Genomic DNA, 12,112 nt, shown 5'->3' on the forward strand with positions numbered 1-12,112 from the left:
CTCTACAGTGTCCCATCAAATACACCCAGGGCTGGTAAAGCAGGGGTTACATACAGAGTATATCTCCCTCTGCACTGTCCCATCAAACACTCCCAGGGCAGTTACAGCACGGGTTAGACACAGACTAAAGCTGATTCCACACTGTCCCATCAAACAGACCCAACGCAGGTACAGCACGGGTTGGATACAGAGTTAAGCTCCATCTACACTGTCCCATCAAACACTCCCAGTGCAGGTACAGCACGGGTTAGATACAGAATAAAGCACTCTCTACATTGTCCCAGCAAACACTCCCAGGGCAGGCACTTCACCGGTTTGATACAAAGTAAAGCTGCCTCTACACTGTCCCATCAAACACTCCCAGGGCTGGTGCAGCATGGGTTAGATACAGAGTAAAGCTCCCTCTACACTGTCTCATCAAACACTCCCAGGGCAAGTGCAGCACGGGTTAGATACAGAGTAAAGCTCCCTCTGCACTGTCCCACCAAACACTCCCAGCGCAGGTACAGCACGGGTTAGATACAGATTAATGCTCCCTCTACACTGTCCCAACAAACACTCCCAGGGCAGGTACAGCACAGGTTAGATACAGAGTTAAGCTCCCTCTACACTGTCCCATCAAACACTCCCAGGGCATGCACGTCACGGGTTAGATACAGAGTAATGCTCCCTCTGCACTGTCCAATCAAACACTCCCAGGGCATGTACATCACAGGTTAGATACAGAGTAAAGCTCCCTCTGCACTGTCCTATCAAACACATCCCAGGGCAGGTACAGCATGGCTTACATACAGAGTAAAGTACCCTCTACATTGTCCCATCAAAGACTCCCAGGGCATGCACGTCACGGGTTAGATACAGAGCAAAGCTCCCTCTGCATTGTCCCATCAAACACTCCCAGGGCAGGTACAGTACGGATTAGATACAGAGTAAAGCTCCCTCTACACTGTCCCATCAAACACGCCCAGGGCAGGTAAAGCATGGGTTAGACACAGACAAAGGTCCCTCTACACTGTCCCATCAAACACTCCCAGGGCAGGTGCAGCACGGGTTAGATACAGATTAATGCTGCCTCTACACTGTCCCAACAAACACTCCCAGGGCAGGTGCAGCACGGATTAGATACTGACTAAAGCTCCCGCTACACTCCCAGGGCAGGTACAGCACGGGTTAGATACAGAGTAAAGCTCCCTCTGCACTGTCCCATCAAACACTCTCAGGGCATGCACGTCACGGTTTAAGATACAGAATAAAGCTCCCTCTACACCGTCCCATCAAACACTCCAGGCCAGGTACAGCATGGGTTAGATACAGAGTAAAGCTCCCTCTACACCGTCCCATCAAACACTCCAGGGCAGGTGCAGCACGGGTTAGATACAGAGTAAAGCTCCCTCTACACTGTCCCATCAAACACTTCCAGGGCAGGTACAGCACAGGTTAGATACAGAGTAAAGCTCCCTCTACGTTGTCCCATCATACACTCCCAGGGCATGCACGTCACGGCTTAGATACAGAGTAAAGCTCCCTCTACACTGTCCCATCAAACACGCCCAGGGCAGGTACAGCACGGGTTAGATACAGAGTAAAGCTCCCTCTGCACTGTCCCATCAAACACTCCCAGGGCAGTTAATAAGAACATAAGAACATAAGAAATAGGAGCAGGAGTAGGCCCATCGGCCCCTCGAGCCTGCTCCGCCATTCAATAAGATCATGGCTGATCTGATCCTAACCGCCAATCCACTATCACAGAACCATCTCCTGATTCTAACAGAATTAGACACACGAAATAGCAGCAGGATCAGGCTACACGGCCCCTGGGCCCGCTCCGCTACCCACAGGGCCATGACCGATCCGAACCTAGACTCATGTCCAAATTCCTGCCCGCTCCCCGTAACCCTTAATTCCCTTTACTTCCAGGAAACTGTCTATTTCTGTTTTAAATTTATGTAATGATGTAGCTTCTACAGCTTTTTGGGGCAGCATATTCCATGGACCAACCACCCTCTGAGTGAAGTAGTTCCTCCTCATCTCAGTTTTGAAAGAGCAGCCCCTTATTCTAAGACTATGCCCCCTAGTTCTAGTTTCACCCATCATCGGGAACATCCTCCCCGCATCCACCCGATCCAACCCCTTCACAATCTTATATGTTTCAATAAGATCGCCTCTCATTTTTCTGAACTCCAATGAGTGGAGTCCCAATCTACTCAACCTCTCCTCATATGTCCATCCCCTCATCCCTGGGATTAACCGAGTGAACCTTCTTTGTCCTGACTCGAGAGCAAGTATGTCCTTTCTTAAGTATGGACACCAAAACTGTACGCAGTATTCCAGGTGCGGTCTCACCATTACCTTGTACAACTGAAGCAACACCTCCCTATTTTTATATTCTATCCCCCTAGCAATGAAAGCCAACATTCCATTGGCCTTCTTAATCACTTGCTGCACCTGCATACTAACCTTTTGAGTTTCGTGCACCAGGACCCCCAGATCCCTTTGTACTCCAGTACTTTCCAGTTTCTTGCCATTAAGATAATAACTTGCTCTACGATTTTTCCTGCCAAAGTGCATAACCTCACACTTTCCAGTATTGTATTCCATCTGCCAAATCTCTGCCCACTTACTTAGCCTGTCTATGTCCCCTTGCAGGTTTTTTATGTCCTCCTCACTCACTACTTTCCCTCCCATCTTAGTATCATCTGCAAACTTTGATATGTTACACTCGGTCCCCTCCTCCAAATCATTAATATAGATTGTAAAGAGTTGGGGACCCAGCACTGACCCCTGCGGAACACCACTAGTTACTGATTGCCAGTCTGAGAATGAACCATTTATCCCAACTCTCTGCCTTCTGTTAGATAGCCAATCCTCTATCCATGCCAGAATATTACCCCCAATCCCGTGATTTTTTATCTTAAGCAATAATCTTTTGTGTGGCACCTTGTCAAATGCCTTTTGGAAGTCTAAATACACTACGTCCACTGGTTCCCCTTTATCCACCCTATACGTTACTTCCTCAAAGAACTCCAGCAAATTTGTCAAACATGACTTCCCCTTCATAAAACCATGCTGACTTTGTCCTATTAAATTATGATTATGCAAATGTCCTGTTACTGTCTCCTTAATAATGGACTCCAAAATTTTACCTACCACAGATGTTAGGCTAACCGGTCTATAGTTTCCAGCCTTCTGTCTACTGCCCTTTTTAAATAAGGGTGTTACATTAGCAGTTTTCCAGTCTGCCGGGACCTTTGCCGAGTCCAGGGAGTTTTGGAAAATTATTACCAATGCATCCACAATCGCTACCGCCACTTCCCTCAAGACCCTAGGATGTAAGCCATCAGGTCCAGGTGATTTATCCGCCTTGAGTCCCATTATTTTACCGAGTACCACTTCCTTAGTGATTTTGATCGTGTTTAGCTCCTCCCCCCCTTTAGCCCCCTGTTTGTCCAGTGTTGGGATAGTCTTAGTGTCTTCTACTGTAAAGACTGATGTAAAATATTCATTCAGTGTTTTTGCCATCTCCATATTTCCCACCATTAATTTCCTGGTCTGATCCTCTAAGGGACCAACATTTACTTTAGCCACCCTTTTTCTTTTTATAGAACTACAAAAACTCTCACTATCTGTTTTTATATTTTTTGACAATTTGCTTTCATAATCTATCTTCCCTTTCTTAATCAATCTTTTTGTTATTTATTGCTGTCTTTTAAAGTTTTCCCAATCCTCTATCCTCTCACTAGATTTGGCTGCCTTATATGCCCTTGTTTTTAGTCGAATACTATCCTTAATTTCTTTACTTAGCCACGGATGGCTGTCTTTTCTTTTACACCCTTTTCTTCTCAGTGGAATATATTTTTTTTGGAAGTTGTATAATAACTCCTTAAATGTACACCACTGATCATGTATCGTCTTACCCTTTAATCTATTTTCCCAATCCCCTCTACTCAATTCCGCTCTCATACCTTCATAGTCTCCTTTATTCAAGCTTAGCACGCTTGTTTGAGATCCAACCTTCTCACCCTCTAATTGAATATGGAATTCAACCATGTTATGGTCACTCATTCCAAGGGGATCCTTTACTAGGACATTTTTAATTAATCCCGTCTCGTTACACAGGACCAGATCTAAGGTTGCTTGCCCCCTGGTCGGTTCAGTTACATACTGCTCAAGAAACCCATCCCTAATACACTCAATGAACTCATCCTCAAGGCTGCCCTGCCCAATTTGATTTGTCCAATTAATATGATAGTTAAAATCCCCCATAATTATAGATGTTCCCTTATTACAAGCCTCAACTATTTCCTGATTAGTACTCCGTCCAACAGAGATGCCACTGTTCGGAGGCCTATAGACTACGCCCACTAGTGTTTTTTTCCCCCTTATTATTACTTACCTCCACCCATACTGTTTCATTATCCTGACCTTTTGACCCAATATCATTTCTCTGTATTACAGTGATTCCTTCCTTTATTAACATAGCCACCCCACCTCCCCTTCCTTCTTGCCTGTCCTTCCTGATCATTAAATAACCGGGTATGTTTAATTCCCAGGCATTGTCACCCTGCAGCCATGTTTCTGTAATGGCCACAAGATCATACCCATATGTAGTTATTTGTGCCATTAACTCGTCTATTTTGTTACGAATGCTACGTGCATTCAGATAGAGAACTTTCAAAGATGTTTTGTGACACTTAGTTCCTGCTTTTGCCCTTTTTATTACTTTACCTTTTACTCCATACCTTCTGCCCCTTCCTGACACGCTCTGGTTTTTAATTTCCCCACTGCTACCTAAGTCTATGACCTTCTCTGTTGTCATTTTTATTATTTGCTCTCTAGGAACCTCCCCCCCCACTAGTTAGTTTAAAGCCCTCTCTACAGCCCTAGTTATATGATCCGCCAGGACTCTAGTCCCAGCACTGGCCAAGTGAAGCCCGTCCCAACGGAACAGCTCCCTCCTGCCCCAGTACTGGTGCCAGTGTCCCAGGAAGCAAAACCCATTTCTCCCACACCAGTCTTTGAGCCACGCATTTAACTCTCTAATTTTATTTGGCCTAGCCAAATTTGCTCGTGGCTCAGGTAATAATCCAGAGATTATTACCCTTGTGGTTCTGCTTTTTAATTTGGCCCCTAGCTGCTCAAACTCCCTCAGCAGAACCTCCTTCCTTGTCCTATCTATGTCGTTGGTACCAACATGGACCACGACAACTGGATCCTCCCCCTCCCACTCCAAGTTTCTCTCCAGTCCAGAGGAGATGTCCTTAACCCTGGCACCGGGCAGGCAACACAGCCTCCGGGACTCTCGCTCTCAGCTGCAAAGAACTCTATCTATCCCCCTAACGATACTATCCCCTACCACTACAACATTTCTTTTAACTCCCCCCACTTGAATGGCCCCCTGCTCCACGGTGCTGTGGCCAGGTTGCTCATCCTCCCTGCAGTCCCTGCTCCCGTCCCCACAGGGAGTAAGAGCCTCGAACTTGTTGGACAAGTGCAAGGGCTGCGGCTCCTCCAACACTACCTCCTGGATCCCCGTACCTGCCTCACTTCTAGTCACACCATCCTGACCCTGGCCACGGACTACATCTGAATTAATTAATCTAATTGGTGTGACTACCTCGTGATACACAGAGTCCAGGTAACTCTCCCCCTCCCTGATGTGTCTCAGTGTTTGAAGCTCGGACTCCAGCTCTTCAACATGGAGCCGGAGTTCCTCGAGCAGCCAACACTTACTGCAAATGTGATCACCGTGAGCATCAATGGTGTTCACCAGCTCCCACATATTGCAGTAGCAACACATCACCTGATCTCCCATTCTATGTAATTAATTAAATTTATTAATATTATTTTTAAATATCCTCTGCCCCGATTCTAGATGATGAATATCACACCTTAGAAACTATAAACCAAAGAGATTTAAGCTTAAAAGGGAGAAATACTTACCAACCAATCACTTACCCGCTTTCTGGTGACGTCACACTTGGATTACTTTTTACCTCTCTCCTTCCAGACTGGAGACTGGTGAACCTTACCTGGTCTCTGGGACTTTTATAGCCCCGCTCTGCCGCTCAGGATTCCCGCCGACGCTGTGAGGCCTTACCTGGTCTCTGGGGCTTTTATAGCCCCGCTCTGCCGCTCAGGATTCCCGCCGACGCTGTGAGACCTTACCTGGTCTCTGGGGACTTTTATAGCCCCGCTCTGCCGCTCGAGATTCCCGCCGACGCTGTGAGGCCTTACCTGGTCTCTGGGACTTTTATAGCCCCGCTCTGCCGCTCAGGATTCCCGCCGACGCTGTGAGGCCTTACCTGGTCTCTGGGGCCTTTTATAGCCCCGCTCTGCCGCTCAGGTTTCCCGCCGACGCTGTGAGGCCTTACCTGGTCTCTGGGGACTTTTATACCCCGCTCTGCCACTCAGGTTTCCCGCCGACGCATGCATGAAACCGGCACTTCCGTTGGGCCTACGGGTGAGTACCCAGCGCGTACTCACCCGTGGAGACCCGAATTTCTGGGCCAGGTTATTTTGTCATTTTCCTTTGATGTAGTTAAAATATATTATTATGGTGTATAAAAGGAGCATGGTTTTCAACAGTTTGCCAGAGTGTACTCAAAAGATACAGAAACGGGTAAAGTCACTCTCTGTGATGACCGATCACCTTTATTGATGCACAGTAACGTCTGTTCCGGATACTCCACTACGAAGTCTCGTGCTTACTGGAAATGTGTTGTTGTGAGCCAGAGGGGAAAGGAGGTTGCTTAACAAAAGGCGCTATAGAAATGCAAGTCGTTCTTTTCTTTCTGCATCTCCAGATAGAATTGCGAGAATGAAAACGACAGGAATCGTGTTCAATGGTTTCTAGATTTTATTGACAGGACACCTCCTGCAGAATCCACACTTTGATTGTGATTATTTGCTGGGCATCTTGATACCACTCTCCAGTTGCAGTTGACACACGAAGAAAGAATTGCCAAGTTCGGCCAAGCAATGCCACAAGTTTTTTCTATTAGTTCATTCGTGAGAAATGAGTGTCACTGGCAAGGCCGGCATTTATTTCCCCATTCCCCAGTTGGCCCAAGAAGGTGGTGGTGGACCTTCATCGTTGTAAAGGTTTGATACAACTGAGTTGCTGACTAGGCCACTTCAGACGGTAATTAAGAGTCAACAATGTTGTTGCGAGACTGGAGTCACATATACAACATGACGAATTTATATAGCGCCTTTAACGTAGCACAATGTCCCAAGGCGCTTCACAGGAGCGTCAACCAGACACAAACTTGGCCCTGAGCCACACAAGGAAATATTTGGGCAGGTTGGTCATGGAGGTAGGTTTAAATGAGCATCTTAACGGAGGAGAGAGAAGTAGAGAGGTTTAGGGAGGGGATTCCAGATCTTAGGGCCGGGAGAGCTGAAGGCACAGCCATCAATGGAGGGGCGAAGGAAGTGTGGGATGCACAAGAGGCCAGAATTAGAGGAGCGCAGGGTTGTGGGGCCGCCGGAGAAGGTTACAGAGATGGGGAGGGGTGAAGGAAGTGGGGGATGCACAAGAGGGCCAATGTAGGAAGAACGCAGAGAACTCAGACAGCTGTAGGGCTGCAGAGGATTACAGAGTTGAGGGGAACGATGAGTGATCCCGGAAGGCAGCTGGATTGAGAAGCATCGAGAGCGTCCCAGCTCGAATGTCGACCCGTCGGCTCAGAGCCGGCAGTGAAAGCCTCCGCCCACCACGATGGTCTCCCCAGTGATGTAGGTGGCGTCCTGCGAGCAGAGGAAGGAGACTGTACCGGCGCACTCCTCCGGCTCACCAATCCGGCGCATGGCGATGCTCTTCTCGAACCGCCGGCGTGAGCCCTCATCTGACCACAGGGCGGAGCTGAAGTCGGTCTTGATGATGCCGGGGGCCAGGCAGTTGACCCGGATGTTGGCGGGCCCCAGCTCGTTGGCCAGCACCTTGGTCAGGCCCAGCAGCGCTGTCTTGCTGACGCTGTAGGGCCCGATGGCGGCGAAGGGCTGGTAGCCGGCGGCGGAGCTCACCAGCACGATGGAGCCCCCACCTTGCCGCTCCATGTGTGGCACCACCAGCTTGGCCATGAGGAAGGGGGCCTTGACGTTGACCTCGAAGATCTTGTCCCAGGCCTCCTCCGGGCAGTCCAGGGTCCTCCCGGCGAAGGGGTTGACGGCGGCGTTGCAGACCAGGATGTCGATGGCTCCGTGGCGCCTCAGCGTCCCACCGACAAGCTCCTCCAGGTCCGCCCGCTTGCCCGCGTGGCAGACGGTGCCCGAGACCTCCAGCCTCTCGGCCCGCAGCTGGCCCAGGGCACTGTCCACGTTGGCCTGCTTGCGGCTGCTGATGACCACCCCGGCCCCATCCCGGGCCAGGCGCCGGGCGATGGCCAGCCCAATGCCCCGGGTGGAGGCAGTCACCAGGGCCACTTTGCCAGTCAACAGTGCAGGGTGCATGGTGGCAACAGCGGGGACTCTGACCCCTTTATTCGGTCAAGTGCTTTCCTGCCGCCCTCAATGGGCGGGGTCAGGGCTCAGCCAATGGGAGCCCGACCTCCGCGCCGAGGCCTCCGGGACTTGTAGTCTCCCCAGCGCCACACACGTGTCCCCAGGGGCCAATCAGGAGGCAGCCAGGTGAAGCTGTCCAATCAGCGCCCGGGAGGGCCGGGCAGGGCTGCTTGGCTGCGAGGAAAATGGCGGCGGTAGACGGGGAACGGCCCTTTAATTATCTCCAACCACCGGACGGAAAGCAGCCAGCGCCCTGATCGGGGTCGCCGCTGAGCAGCGGAGAACATTACCCCAGCGGCCGGCCGACCCCCCGCCCCGTCAAGCGGCCGCCCGGAGCGGCGAGGCAGAAAATGGCGGCGGCGCTTTCCTCCCCGTCCTCCTAGGCCCCGCCCACCCTCAGCGCCGCTCAGCACCGCCGCTCGTCATTGGATAACCCACATGTCACTCAGCAGCCTCTTGGCCAATAAATTAGCAACAAACGGTGGAGGGGCGGGGCGGGAGCCCGGCTCCAATTGTCAGCCAATGGCTCAGCGGGCAGCGCCCTTTCCTCTGAGTCAGAGGGTCCCGGGTTCGAGTCCCGCCCACCCTCAGTGCCGGCTCTCGCCATTGGATAACCCGCATGTCGCTCAGCAGCCTCTTGGCCAATGAATGAGCAACAAACGGGGGCGGGGCGGGCAGCGGGTCCTGGGTTCGAGTCCCACCGCCGACCTCATGACAAACCTTGATCCAAACATGGACAAATGAAGCTAAATTGCAATTTTACGAAGAGTTCATCAGGATATAACAAGCAGGGTGAGTAAAGCTCCCTCAACACTGTCCCACCAAACACTCCCAGGGCAGGTACAGCACGGGTTAGATACAGAGTAAAGTTCCCTCTATACCGTCCCATCAAGTACTTCCAGGGCAGGTACAGCATGGGTCAGATACAGAGTAAAGCTCCCTCTACACTGTCCCATCAAACACTCCCAGGGCAGATACAGCACGGGTTAGATACAGAGTAAAGCTCCCTCTACACTGTCCCATCAAACACTCCCAGGGCAGGTACAGCACGGGTTAGATATAGTAAAGCTCCCTGTACACTGTCCCATCAAACACTCCCAGGGCAGGTACAGCACGGGTTAGATACAGAGTAAAGTTCCCTCTCCACTGTTCCATCTAACACTCCCTGGGCAGGTACAGCACGGGTTAGATACAGAGTAAGGCTCCCTCTGCACTGTCCCATCAAACACTCCCAGGGCAGGTACAGCACGGGTTAGATACAGAGTAAGGCTCCCTCTACACTGTCCCATCAAACACCCCCAGGGCAAGTACAGCCTCTACACTGTCCCATCAAACACTACCACGGCAGGTACAGCACGCATCAGATACAGAGTAAAGCTCCCTCTACACTGTCCCATCAAACACTCCCAGGGCAGGTACAACACGGGTTAGATACAGAGTAAGGCTCCCTCTACACTGTCCCATCAAACACTCCCAGGGCAGGTACAGCACGTGTTAGATACAGAGTAAAGCTCCCTCTACACTGTCCCATCAAACACTCCCAGGGCAGGTACAGCACGGATTAGATACAGAGTAAAGCTCCCTCTACACTGTCCCATCCAACACTCACAGGGCAGGTACAGCACAGGTTATATACAGAGTAAAGCTCCCTCTACAATGTCCCATCAAACACTCCCAGGGCAGGTACAGCACGGGTTATATACAGAGTAAAGCTCCCTCTACACTGTCCCATCAAACACTCCCAGGGCAGGTACAGCACATGTTAGATACAGAGTAAAGCTCCCTCTACACTGTCCCATCAAACACTCCCAGGGCAGGTCCAGCACGGGTTAGATACAGAGTAAAGCTTCCTCTACACTGTCCCATCAAACACTCCCGGGGCAGGTGCAGCACGGGTTAGATACAGAGTAAAGCTCCCTCTACACTGTCCCATCAAACACTACCAGGACAGGTACAGCACGCATTAGATACAGAGTAAAGCTCCCTCTACACTGCCCCATCAAACACTGCAAGGGCAGGTACAGCACGGGTTATAAACAGAGTAAAGCTTCCTCTACACTGTCCCATCAATCACTCCCAGGGCAGGTACAGCACGGGTTAGATACAGAGTAAAGCTCCCTCTACACTGTCCCATCAAAAACTCCCCGGGCAGGTACAGTACGGGTTAGATACAGAGTAAAGCTCCCTCTACACTATCCCATCAAGCACTCACAGGGCAGGTACAGCACGGGTTATATACGGAGTAAAGCTCCCTCTACACTGTCCCATCAAACACTCCCAGGGCAGGTACAGCACGGGTTAGATACAGAATAAAGCTCTGGCTACACTGTCCCATCAAACACTCCTAGGGCAGGTAGAGCACGGGTTCGAAACAGAGTAAAGCTCCCTCTACACTGTCCCATCAAACACTCCCAGGGCAGATACAGCACGGGTTAGATACAGAGTAAAGCTCCCTCTACAGTGTCCCATCAAACACACCCAGGGCAGGTACAGCACGGGTTAGATACAGAGTAAAGCTCCCTCTACACTGTCCCATCAAACACTACCAGGACAGGTACAGCACGCATTAGATACAGAGTAAAGCTCCCTCTACACTGTCCCATCAATCACTCCCAGGGCAGGTCCAGCACGGGTTAGATACAGAGTAAAGCTCCCTCTACACTGTCCCATCAAAAACTCCCCGGGCAGGTACAGTACGGGTTAGATACAGAGTAAAGCTTCCTCTACACTATCCCATCAAACACTCCCAGGGCAGGTACAGCACGGGTTAGATACAGAGTAAAACTCCCTCTGCACTGTCCCATCAAGCACTCACAGGGCAGGTACAGCACAGGTTATATACGGAGTAAAGCTCCCTCTACACTGTCCCATCAAACACTCCTAGGGCAGGTACAGCACGGGTTCGATACAGAGTAAAGCTCCCTCTACACTGTCCCATCAAACACTCCCAGGGCAGATACAGCACGGGTTAGATACAGAGTAAAGCTCCCTCTACAGTGTCCCATCAAACACACCCAGGGCAGGTACAGCACGGGTTAGATACAGAGTAAAGCTCCCTCTACACTATCCCATCAAACGCTCCCAGGGCAGGTACAGCACGTATTAGATACAGAGTAAAGCTCCCTGTACACTGTCCCATCAAACATTCCCTGGGCAGGTACAGCACGGGTTCGATACAGAGTAAAGCTCCCTCTACACTGTCCCATCAAACACTCCCAGGGCAGGTACAGCACGGGTTAGATACAGAGTAAAGCTCCCTCTACACTGTCCCATCCAACACTCACAGGGCAGGTACAGCACAGGTTATATACAGAGTAAAGCTCCCTCTACCCTGTCCCATCAAACACTCCCAGGGCAGGTACAGCACGGCTTATATACACAGTAATGCTCCCTCTACAATGTCCCATCAAACACTCCCAGGGCAGGTACAGCACGGGTTATATACAGAGTAAAGCTCCCTCTACACTGTCCCATCAAACACTCCCAGGGCAGGTACAGCACGTGTTAGATACAGAGTAAAGCTCCCTCTACACTGTCCCATCAAACACTCCCAGGGCAGGTACAGCATGTGTTAGATACAGAGTAAAGCTCCCTCTACACTGTCCCATCA

At 50.6% G+C, this 12,112-nt stretch overlaps 1 protein-coding gene and 2 pseudogenes across 1 annotated transcript in view; all 3 read right to left on the reverse strand.

Annotated features, from left to right (window-relative positions):
• The window catches only part of LOC147084124 (uncharacterized), a 364,363-nt pseudogene that overhangs the window by 278,390 nt on the left and 73,861 nt on the right, over positions 1 to 12,112 (reverse strand).
• The window catches only part of LOC147084125 (uncharacterized), a 227,182-nt gene that overhangs the window by 85,632 nt on the left and 129,438 nt on the right, over positions 1 to 12,112 (reverse strand). The gene's annotated exons all lie outside the window — the stretch shown is intronic.
• Positions 6,839 to 8,622, reverse strand: LOC147084129 (dehydrogenase/reductase SDR family member 4 pseudogene; annotated as a pseudogene).

This window comes from Somniosus microcephalus, unplaced genomic scaffold (genome assembly GCF_052327205.1).
Source record: "Somniosus microcephalus isolate GS21.2 unplaced genomic scaffold, FLI_Smic_1.0 scaffold1, whole genome shotgun sequence".
Classification (NCBI taxonomy): Eukaryota; Metazoa; Chordata; class Chondrichthyes; order Squaliformes; family Somniosidae; genus Somniosus; species Somniosus microcephalus.